A 13151-nucleotide genomic window follows, 5' to 3' on the forward strand; every position below is an offset into this window, starting at 1 on the left:
TGCACACCCCTACGTGGAATGAGCCTGCAACCTGGGCAATGTGCCCTGTCCAGGAATCAAACCGTGACCTCCTGGTTCATAGATTGATGCTCAACCCCTGCACCACAGCAACTGGGCTTAACAGATTTTTAATGAGATGATAGTGACTCAAGAACTTGTAAATAAGACTGGTCAGTTATTTTATAGACGGTTCTTCCATATAGGTTTGCTTGATATTTCCATATGATTAGATTGAGGCTATAAATTATTGGGAAAGTACCACAGATGTGATGTCAGTCAGTCACTCTGTCATCTTCTCCCATAGCTCTCAGAACATACCTATATTTATCATAATACATTCCTTACAACATTTGTGCTGTTTGCAGGTCTAATCCAGCAACTAGAGTGTTCATTCCCCAAAGGTAGAAATTAAATCTGTATTTACCTTTATATATTACCAGGGCACATTACCCTATCTTAAATAGAGTAGTAACTCATTAAATAATTTCAAGTCACTTAATAACATGCCTAATATCTTTCAAACTTGCATTTTCCACTGCTTACTTTTATAAAAGCTACATTAATTAAAGGTAACATGTCTGCAACTTATCTCATAGGCCAAGTCCATCTTATAAACTAGCCTTCAATATTGCATATGCAGAGCCTCCTCATTCAGATTTTATTTCACTTGCAGGCTGGAGCCAGTTCATACCAGCTTGTGAGAGTCCATTATTACATTTTCAGAAAATTCGGTAAGCAGGTTGTTAAACACAGTAATTATTTGAAATTAAATTATAGAAGCTTACAATTAAAATACCATATTAAAAACAAAGGCTAATAGATACTCAAAACTCCCTAATTATTTTGTTACATTATTCATCTATAGTATCCATATGGCTGAAATATTGTATAATAGTGTACTACTGCACATCTCTCCCCAGCTGCACATTTAGTGAAATTATGTTGGTAGTTTGCAATCAACCACGGTGGGAATATTGACCCATGAATTGCTAAATGGCGCAAATCAAGATATGATTTATTGTTTTGATATTGCCTGTAGAGAAAATCTTACTAATCTCTCTCACTTCCTCTCTCTCTAAAACACTAAAAAAATCAATAAAACAATATTTAAAAAAATGCCCCTAACAAACTCAATAGAGACAGAATATGCAAAACAAAAAACAACAGAGAATGTAAATCTAAAGGTCATTAATTTTAAAATCATTAAAATCTGGCTTATGAAATTTTAAAATGAGATGCAGTATGCCCAATATGAAATTGTAGGAGGATCTATCTCAGCATATTGGGGCCCTATGGCAATAGACAATTGAAGTCTGATAAATTTGAGGTTTTTTTTAAGTAGATGATTTCTAGCAAATTAATGTTCTTATATTTTAGCTATAGTGAATTTGGCTTTAAATTATTTTTTAAAATCATACTCTTTAGGAGACAATGATTTTTATTATGGTTTTGCCAGCCTCAAGAATAAAACCTTGTGGCTAGCAATGATCTATGTTATCTAAAAATCTATACCATACATGATTTGCATAGCAGCTGAATATAATATAGTAGAGATATTATTTATACTAGCAATAAAAACAAAGTATGATCAGAAATGTTTGTGAATAAATGAACCACAAAATCATATTGAGTCAGATCAAAGTTTTATGCAATACATATATATGTACACACACACACACACACACACACACACACACACACACGGAATGTTTGCAAAGTTTTGGATAAAAAACTGAATATTTTGTGGCCCATTCCCAAATTATAGTTTAGATTTAATGTTGCTGCTAATAAAAATCCAATAAGTCAAAGAATTCAAGAAAATAAATCTATATTCACTTAGAAATTTAAGTAGATAGATATTATCAATAACTTTCCTAAAGAAGTATAAGTATGTGGATGGTCCAAAAAGTATAATGTATTGATTTTTGTATGTTTTGTTTTTTAATAAAAATTGCATATATTTAAGGTGTAAAGCATTATCATTTTATGCATATAATGCTACAGTCAAACTAATTAATATATCATCTCTTCACATGGTTACTTTTTAATTTTTTGGTGTGTGATGAGAGCACTTGGGATCTACTCTTAGCAAATTTCCAGCATTCAATACAGTGTTATTAATTATAGTCATCATATTGTACATTAGATCTCTAGACTTGTTTATCACACATAATTGCAAATTGTACCCTTTGATCAACATCTTCCTATTCTTCCAGTCTCCTAACCACTGTTCTACTCTGTCCTTCTATGTATATGAACTATTTTTAGATTCCACATGTGAGATCATGCAGTTTTTTCTTTCTGTATCTGGCTTATTTTACTTAGCATAATATTTCCCAGATTCATCCATGTTGTTGCAAATGTTGAATAATTTGAAGGCTGAATAATATCACATTATATATACCAAAATGTCTTTGTCCATTCATCTGTCAATGAACATTTAGGTGTTTCCGTATCTTGGCTATCATTAATGGCTAATAGGTATATGAAAAGATGCTTAACATCACCAATCATCTGGGAAATACAAACCAAATACATAATGAGATTTCACCTTATACATATTAGGATGGCTATAATAAAAAAAACATAACAAATGTTGGAAAGGATGTGGAAAAAAGGGAACCCTTTTACACTGTTGGTGGTAATGTACATTGGTATAGGTAGACATTATGAAAAAAGGATTTGACATTTCCTCAAAGAAACAAAAACAGAGCTACCATATGATCAAGTAATCCCTCTTCTGGTGTTGTCTCACAGGGAATAAAATCACTACTTTGAAGAGATATCTGTGTTCACATGTTCATTGCAAAATGTATTTAAAAGAAATGATAATAATAATATGGTGTTCATCCTGCAGGCAGAGATATAGCTCTTTGGAACCAATTGTAATGCATAAAAATAGGAGCAGATTAAGTCTAGGCAATGAGTTATCAGAATTTGAATTATGATCTGGAAACAAAAGTTAATTTTATATGATACAACAAAATTGAAATTTATTAGAGTTAAATGTTATTATAAAACAGATATGCTATCTAGAAAAGGAAAAATAATTTCTTAGAATTTGAGCATTGACATAATAAGAAAATTCAAGATCAACAGATTTGAATAAATAATTAGTTAAACTGCAATAGAATGGAAAATAATATGAAGAGAATGAAAACAACAAAATGATTATGAATTTTTCTTTATTGTGTTTGTTATCTAATGTGTGTCTGACTATATTTTCAGTTAAAAAAGAAATACAATAAAATAAAACTTAACCAAGTGCCTAGAAAGGTTATTAATGGATTAATGTCCCAGATACTCAATTTGAAAATAATCATAGCCAGATTTTGATAGAAATTACAGGGAAGGTCATTAGTATTGCATCTCCTAATTCCACCATTAACCTGCTTTTTGCAAATTTCCAGCAACTTTCATACCAGATTTTGTTTTATTTTAAATCTTAATTGTTGAAAGTATTACAGATGTCCCTCTTTTCCCCCTATTGACCCCTTCTAGCACCCCCACCCCCACCCCAGGCCTTCACCACTCTATTGTCTCTATACATGGGTTATTCATATATGCATATAAGTTTTTTGGTTGATCTCTTACCACCCACCCACCCCCATCTTCCCTCTGAGATTCCACAGTCTCATTTAGTTTAGATGAATAGGGTTAAACATATTATTTTTTGTTATACTTAAGCCAGCGAGTCTCAAACTTATTGTCCAAAAACTTGCCCCTGCCCCCACCAGATTTTGTCTCAACAAGTTTGGAAGGTTCCAAGGAATTCCATTCTTAAGATGCACTTCCAGGAGATTTTCATGCAAGTGGTTACAGTTAGCTGTCTAGAACAATTTCTCTTTACCTTAGACTCTGTTTAAAGTGGAATTAGGGCTCAGAAAAGCAACATGATGGAAAAACATCCAGGCTTGGCCATTACGCTGTGAGCAAGGACAGGGAGGCTGGGAAAGAGGAAAGTGTTCATAACAATGACAGTGGTGGGTAGAGAGGTAGCTGGTGTAGATGAGACACAGGAAGTACAATTGAGTTACTGATGAGCCCATCTAAGCTCCAGTAACATATTCTCTTTCAAAAAAAATGTAGGAAAAATTTTGTATTTCAGTGGAAAGCCTCTCATTTATCTATTGCACACCTTTTTGAGTTATCCAATTTTAGTCCTTTCACTGTTTAAGATAGTGATGGCGAACCTTTTGAGCTTGGCGTGTCAGCATATTTAAAAATATATTTTATTAATTTTTTACAGAGAGGAAGGGAGAGGGATAGAGAGTTAGAAACATCGATGAGAGAGAAACATTGATCAGCTGCCTCCTGCACATCCCCTACTGGGGATGGTCCCGCAACCAAGGTACATGCCCTTGACCGGAATTGAACCTGGAACCTTTCAGTCTGCAGGCCGACGCCCTATCCACTAAGCCAAACCAGTCAGGGCATTGTCAGCATTTTGAAAAACCCTAACTTAACTCTGGTGCCATGTCACATACAGAAATTTTTTGATATTTGCAACCATAGTAAAACAAAGACTTATATTTTTGATATTTATTTTATATATTTAAATGCCATTTAACAAAGAAAAATCAACCAAAAAAAATGAGTTTACGTGTCACCTCTGACACGCGTGTCATAGGTTCGCCATCACTGGTTTAAGAGCTATTTTTGACTCTATAAATTGCAAGTAACTGACATGTAAATGCTCTCATGTCTTGTAGTGATTTAATTAACTTCATTCCCCCTCTGCTCTCTTAGCTCCCCCACCAACCCAGGGAAAAACCCTTTTTTTCCCTCTACTTGGAATTCATCTTGACATTTCTTTACTCTGTATAAATGTGCTGTTTTGAATTTACCTTTGATTCCGTCATAATCTGCCTGCTCCCTTCATATCATATGAGCAAAATTTTTTTTAATCCTCAGCCAAGAATATTTTTTCATTGCTTTTTAGAGAGAATGGAAAAGAGAGGGAAAAACAGAGAGAAATATCGATGTGAGAGAAACACATTGATTGGTTGCCTCCTGCATGAGCTGGACCCTGGGAGGAGCCTGCAACCGAGGTATGTGCCCTTGACCGGAATCGAACATAGGACCCTTCGTTCTGCAAGCTGACGCTCTATCCACTGAGCAAAACCAGACAGGGCCAAAAATTCTTTAACATGTGTTCATTCTTATATCTGTATGAAAGCAATGATTGTACATTGTTCTGAAAATTACCTGTTAACAGGTATATGACGCTTGCCTCATTGCTTATCATTACCTTTAAAATAAGCAACACACAATATTTATACATCTGTGCTATATCTCTGACATTTGTTGGATTACTGAAGGATTTTATGAACACTTTATTCCTCTTTCCTTTTTTCAGATATAAGAACAGAAATAACATTTTATCTTTACTCTGTTTAAGTCCAAATGATTTTACTTGTTATAAAAAAAATAAAAATAAAATAAAAAAAAAACACCTATCCATCATTTCTACCTTTGGCCCTAATTTGTTGTAACATGCAATTTCTGAGAAGGCAATCCTAACATGTGATTCAGAGAGTCAAGCACCATAGCTCTTCCTTATCCTCTTCCATTTAGATTTTGAAAAAACACCTCCAGTTTCACCTCTGACACCCAAATGATAGTGCTAATACTATTTACTACACTTGACCAGAAATACGGGAAATGAGCATGAGTACTCCATAGGTTACATAGCCGAGAAAGACACATTAATTTCATTTTCCTCTTAATTTTGCTTTCCTTCAAACAATAACAGAATAATTTAAGCTATGACCTGGGCAGCTACACACATCAAATATATCAGTTAGCCAGGCCTGGAGTCTTGAAGATAATAGCATTCTTGCTGTCTCAAGCTGATATCTATAAAAGCTACAGTGAATTGCACTAAATGCTTCTGCTGCCTTTTTGCCAAAAAGGTGCACCATCAGCTCAATCTTACGAGGTTCCGTAGGAAGCACTCTAAAATTGATCATTAAAAAAAAAAAAAACACAAAACATTTGCTATCTAAAATGAGAACAATGCTTGTCATACAGCAGGATTTCAAGAAGGCTACAATGTGAAGGAGGGGAGGGGGTACTGAGAGGAAATATAATACAGTTTCCCTCCAATGGGCAGTTAGTAGGTTCACTTGTGATTTAGTGCAGCCTTCTAATTAGGGATCATTTAGCCATTTCTAAAACTGCTGACAACAGAGATTCTCTCCACTAGAGGACACTCTCTAACTTACTGAGAAATTAAACAAAACCAAACCTCCAAAACCCTTTTTCTTAATTAAAAGAACATTTCTTCCCTAATTAAAAAGCATTATTATTCAGAAATCTTACTCATTCAAATTAGAATATAGTGAGCATTTTGTTCTTAAAGAAGATGTTGAATAGTAGGGGGATTTTAATTTCATTTGCACCATTAATCATGCATATTAAAATTACTCTCTGGTCATGGTAAAGATAAATGTTTTGCAAAAGGCTCTCCACTTAAGATAAAAGCAAAGTGGTTTACAAAACATATTTATCTTTTGTCATCAGTTACACGGAATGGCTTCTCTTCCAGAAAGCTTTATTCCGAAATGAAAAATCTCTCTCTTATTCTCCCCCTTCACCTCCCCTCTCCTACACACAAATAAAGCTCCCTTGTAACTTCCTCAAGATCTTTAGCCCAAATAAATATCAGGACCAATGGCACATAATATTTTCTAGCATCTAACCACAGAGAGTTCTTTGGAAATCAGAGGTTTATCTAAGGATTTCAAAAGAAAGGAAAGAAATGGAAGGGATAGGTTATATTAAGCTCATAGTTAAGGATGTTACTCCTGCAGGATGTAACAACCTCTGCTGAAATTTCAAGGGAACAAAATCACATAAAAACAAGACATGCACTTTTAAATCTGCTCATCACAGTTCAGCTTAGTGTCAGGTTTCTTTATGAAAATGTATTTCAAACTATCTTACAACACATTTCTTCAGTTTCTTTATAATTTATCATTATTGTTTAAAGTATTGCAGATGTTCCTTTTCCCCTCATTGACCCCTCTCTTCCTCAGTCCTTCCCCTCCCCAAGCCTTCATCCCACTATTGTCTGTGTCCATGGGTTATGTATACAGGCATATCAGTTCTTTGATTGACCCCTTCACTCCCCTCCTTCTCCCTGATTATCCTCAGTCTGTTGCATGCTTCTGTTATTCTGTATCTATTTTGTTTGTCTGTTTATTTTGCTCATTAGATTCCACATATATGAGATCATGTGATGCTTGTCTTTCTCTGACTTATTTCACTTAGCGTAATACTCTCCAGGTCCCTCCATGCTGTCTCAAAGAGTAAGATATTCTTCTTTTTTTATAGCTGCATAGTATCCCATTGTGTAAATGTATCACAGTTTTTTTTATCCGTTCATCTACTGTTGGGCACTTGGGCTTAGCTATTGTAAATAACACAGTTATGAACACAGGGGTGCATATATTCTTTCTGATTGGTATATCAGGCTTCTTAGGTGATATTCCTGGAAGTGGGATCACTGGATCAAATGGCAGTTCCATTTTTAAATTTTTGAGGGAACTCCACACTGTTTTCCATAGTGGCTGTAACAGCTTGCATTCCCACCAGCAGAGTACTAGGGTTCCTTTTTCTCCACATAATCACCCCATCAGTCTAGGCTTCCCTCTACTAGTCTGTTAAATGAGGAGAAATATACTTCTAATTTATTGAAGACATTGTATTTCGGGGTAATTTTGTTACCCAGCTTAGGCTGTACCCAACTAGTACCTCTAGAATGTACTTTAAAAATATATATTTTATTGATTTCAGAGAGGAAGGGAGAGGGATAGAGAGATGGAAACATCAATGATGAGAGAGAATCATTGATTGGCTGCCTCCTGCAAGTCCCCTACTGGGGATTGAGCCAACACCCCGGGCATGTGCCCTGACTGGGAATCAAACTGTGACCTCCTGGTTCATAGATCGATGCTCAACCACTGAACCATGCCAGCTGGGCTATAATGTAATTTTCCATCTTGTCTCCCAGGTTGCAATGTGGCAGTATAAAATTAGTAATGTAGACAAGAACCGCATTTATTTCTTGCTAATATTCTAATCATTTCCCACAGTACCTATGTACAAAATGCAGAAGCTGGAAAATAAAAATCTGATCCTTGAGAAGGAAAGTATGAAATTAGGAATGAGTTTCCTTTTAAGAAAAACTTTAATTTGAGGAAAACTATAAGGCATTTACTTAGGTCTCAGTTTATTTAAGGGTAATACAGTCAATAACATCTGTTCTAAAAACACATATACCTGTGGCTTAAAATATATATATATATATATACTTTTATATAATATATATTATTTAAAATAATATATAAAATATATTATACATTATATAAAATTATATATATATATATATATATACATATATATATATATATATATATATATATATATATTATTTCAGAGAGGAAAGAAGAGGGAGAGAGAGATAGAAACACCAATGATGAGAGCAAATCATTGATCGGCTGCCTCCTGCAATCTCCCTACTGGGGATCGAGCTCACAACCCGGGCATGTGCCCTTCACTGGAATCAAACCCGGGACCCTTCAGTCCACAGGCCGACGCTCTATCTAATGAGCCAAATCAGCCAGGGCAATAATACCTTTTTTGTTCTTTCTTATATGGGTTGGTCGTGCTAAAATGAAAGGTCAAGTTCAAGTTGTCTTTTGCTATATCCGTGCAAATGAATAAGAGACCTCCCCTCAAGTTTCCAAACACTCAAGGTCTTAAGAGATAACTCAGAAATGTACAAAGCCTGCTTTTTTAAAAATATATTTTATTGATTTTTTACAGAGAAGAAGGGACAGGAATAGAGAGTTAGAAACATCGATGAGAGAGAAACATCGATCAGCTGCCTCCTTCACACTCCCTACTGGGGATGTGCCCACAACCAAGGTACATGCCCTTGACTGGAATCGAACCTGGGACCCTTGAGTCCGCAGGCTGACGCTCTATCTACTGAGCCAAACCGGTTAGGGCAAGCCTGCTTTTCTTATGTTTTAAGATATAGAACCCATAATCCTTAGGTTTATGTGGCTTTTAAGGTTAATGAAATTTTCTTTAGGAGTTTCATAAGCTTATAAAAGATGGAGGGTGGAGCACAGAATGATAACTCATGCATGATTATTCAAAATGTCCATGAACAATCAGTGAACTCATTGTTTTGTGTTTTATTCATTCCTGTCTAGAAGGGCTTTCCTTGGTCAGCATTATATTAAAAATACTCAGTATAACTGTTGGTGTTTCATACATTGGTTTACTCTGCTTGTCTTCTCTCCATAGAGGTTTAGTAAAATACTTCTGACAGCTTCTGAGCCTAAAATACACTATGGAGCTTGTTCGGTTTGAACTGCCATGGAAGCAGTTTGAAAAATTGAAGTTCAAAATGAAAGGGGATTTTCTGTGCTGAGTTAATCACAAAAATTTTCAGAAGTTGATAACATTCATAAATATTTATAGTATTTAAAAATTTTACTGCTATTTTCCTTTCCTGTTTATGACAAGAGTTACTTCTCTCAGTTCTTTTCATTCTTGTAAAAGACACAGTATTTCTCTTTGGAACCTGTATCCAGTCTCCTCAGTCTATTCCACTATTGGCGTCCTTAAAATCACTTGAAAGTAACCCTGCTCTTCTAACTTTCATCCCTTCTTCCTGATCATAGAACCTCAGGTTCAAGAGGCATTTATCCCCATGCTTAAAAGTATTTTATTATTTCTACACCTGAAATTTCTTGAGAAGCTATGACATTCTTCTTAATTTTTCCTTCTTTTGGGGGTTCCTATCTCACTTTCTATAACTTTATTCTCCCTCATGGTGTTAGCTTTACTCCCAGCCTTTACACTAAACCAGCATCTTATTAACATACATACACACACACACACACACACACACACACACACACACACACACACACCCCAATACTACCCACACTGGTTATTCTTCTGTGAGAGCTATTGGGAGATTTTCACAGGGTATTAAATCACAACTGTCTTATGCTGGGCTTATGAGACACCTATCTGGAAGGTTTATAACTCTCAACATGTCTTCAATAAAAGAGATTGTAAACTAGCATCTGAGACTTGTCAGCGTCCAATAAAAGTTATTGCTTGAGAATAGCATTACAGCTTTCTTACCTAAAGACTGTGTATGATTTTCTGAAGTCTATTTGTGTGCCTGTCACTATCATTCTGTGATTAAAAACAAACTTATCTATAAGAATAAAAGTGTAATATGCTATTTAGACCAGACGTCCTTCTGGGACAAAGCCCACGCTGCAACTGCGGGATCGAGGCAGCCGCCTCGGCTGCGAGGGAGGGATCGAGGCCACCGTGACTATGAAGGCCTACTCTTGCATGAATTTCGTGTGTGGAGCCTCTGGTGTTCTAATATTAGCAACTGAGTGAAAAGTTGTAGAAGTAAATTAAAATAACTCAGTGTTTTCCCGACTTCCGTGGCTCAGTGTTTGAGCATCAACCTATGAACCAGGGGGTCATGGTTCGATTCCTGGTCAGGGCACATGCCCAGGTTGCTGGCTTGATCCCTAGTGGGTTGTGTGCAGGAGGCAGCCAATCAATGATTCTCTCTCATCATTGATGTTTCTGTCTTTATCTCCATCTCCATTCCTCTCTGAAATCAATAAAAAAATATATTAAAAAAATAACCGAGTCTTTCTGTCTTCAGGAAAATGACCACTTGTACCATTTCACAGAAATAAAAACTTTCTCCAACATATTTCTGACTCATTCACCTTATTGGTGTTCTATCTCTAGTTATATGAGCAAACTTGCTTTTCCCTCCAACACTTGAATCTCCTGGGGAAAGTCCTTTAGTATATTTAATTGATTTAGGTAAAATGTAGCAATTAGTTTTAAATCTTTTCTAGGAAACCCTGGAAACTTTGAAACAGCCCAAGATAGAAGAAATAATAAAACCATTTGTTCATATTTGGACAATGTTTTAGAACGCATTAACTTCTTGGAGCTAGCTTTTGAAATACCTTGTATTGACAATTAATGGCAAGTTTTGCTGATAGGCTGTGAGTCTTGAGTCTTGACCATTTGGGATTAATAAAAATACTCATTGATCTGATTAACTTGATCAAATGTGATACTTTCATTTTCATAACCAGGCCTTCCATATAATAAAAAATAGTTATAGCAAAAATTAAGACAAAATTAATAAAGCTATTAAACCTAACCAGCTTTTTGTGAGCAAAAAAATCACAATTCTGCAACATTTCTTAATTAGTACTTTTTCTACCATTATTTATTCAAAATGTATGCTTCTTGACGTTCTAATTTGAAATAGGAGAGAAAATCTTAAGGTTTCATGGATGAAGCTTTAAAGTATTTTCTACAATCTTTTTTTTTAAATATATTTTATTGATTTTTTTACAGAGAGGAAGGGAGAGGGATAAAGAGTTAGAAATAGCGATCAGCTTCCTCCTGCACACTCCCTACTGGGGATGTGCCCACAACCAAGGTACATGCCCTTGACTGGAATCGAACCTGGGACCCTTCAGCTCAATCCACTGAGCCAAACTAGTCAGGGCTCTACAATCTTGATTACTCCTTGCTCATCTATATTTTTGTGTTTATTTTCAGAAATTGACGCAATGTAAAAATATTGCTTTTATTATTTGTAAAAAATTTTAATTATAGCACTAAAATATCAGAATATATTCCACTTCAACGTAGCACAGCAGATAATGCACCATCTTCCTCTACTATGTCTTGTCTCCAACAGTCTATAGTCAATGAAGGCCCTTGGAGAAACAACTTTCTCTCAGTCAAGATCAATTATGTGACTCCATTAAAAATGCTGAGAAAAGTGCAGTTATATAGACTATAAATTAATGATACTTCTTGGAAGCAGAGCATTAACAACATAAATATTAGACGAGACATCTTTCTCATCCATAGTTAGGGACTGTGGATTTCCCCAACACAAATGAAAATTTTAAATCTGCTTTGTTGAATTTGTGTTTATTTTTAGACTAGTTCCCTCTTTCTATCCACTTCTTACTCCAAAACCAGGGGTTTGGTACAGTATGAATGAAACCCTTCCACTTTTTTTAAAAATATATATATATGTTTTTATTGATTTCAGAGAGGAAAGGAGAGGGAGAGAGAGACAGAAACATCAATGATGAGATAGAACCATTGATGGGCTGCCTCCTGCATGCTCCACACTGAGGATCGAGCCTGCAACCTGGGCATGTGCCCTGACAAGAAATCAAATCTTGACCTCCTGGTTCATAGGTAAACACTCAACCACTGAGCCAAGCCGGCCAGGCTAACCCTTTCACTTTTTCATAATAATACATAAGGTTAAACCTGTAGCAATACTTGCTCTTTTTGGAGATCCTAAGAAGAGGTATGAAATGTATTTATTTAAGCCAACACTGTCACTCCATTTGTTCCATCACTATCTTAAATTTTTCAGAGAGTCTTCTCTTTTCATTGTAATAACCAAGACAATTCATCTTAGAAAAATATTGCATCCCCTTAAAAAGGTGGAAAATGTACATTTCCTTTCAATATTAGGAATCACTGTTTAGAATGCAAGATAGTAGAGAGGTAAATTGAATAAATTCATTATTTCCTAGTCCCCTTGTTTACCTGATTTGAATGCATGCATGTGAACAATGTTTTTGGAAATGTGAGGCTAAACAAACTGATTTATGGTCCCATCCTCTGATTTCTACATCATTTCCTTCATTTATCTTCCAAGTGCTAGTACATTCATGAAGCACCATGATTACCCAGACCCCTTACTCTAGCACCCACCAAAGCTTGCCATCTTTGAGAATGCACATTGTGATAGCTTTGTAATGTACTGATTTGGCTAGGCTGAACTAAATCTCCCAGAATTCCATTTTCTCATTAATCCAGTTAGAGAAGACTACAAGAGATTCCTTCACACTAATAGGAGAATGGAAGGGAGGCAGCAGGTATTTATGTGTGTATATGCGTGCACACATGTGTACGCACATTGTTGCTGATATGATATGCTCCCTCACTTTGTTGACATGAATTAGCAGTGGGAACTGAAATTGCTCTTTCCCCCTAGATCTTCCATCAGTGTCTCTGGCTCCTTGGCCAGAGATATG

General features: G+C 35.6%; 1 protein-coding gene across 1 annotated transcript in view; it reads right to left on the reverse strand.

Annotated features, from left to right (window-relative positions):
* The window catches only part of IL1RAPL1 (interleukin 1 receptor accessory protein like 1), a 749920-nt gene that overhangs the window by 45942 nt on the left and 690827 nt on the right, over positions 1-13151 (reverse strand). The gene's annotated exons all lie outside the window — the stretch shown is intronic.

Source organism: Myotis myotis, unplaced genomic scaffold, assembly GCF_014108235.1.
Source record: "Myotis myotis isolate mMyoMyo1 unplaced genomic scaffold, mMyoMyo1.p scaffold_m19_p_4, whole genome shotgun sequence".
NCBI classification, from domain to species: domain Eukaryota; kingdom Metazoa; phylum Chordata; class Mammalia; order Chiroptera; family Vespertilionidae; genus Myotis; species Myotis myotis.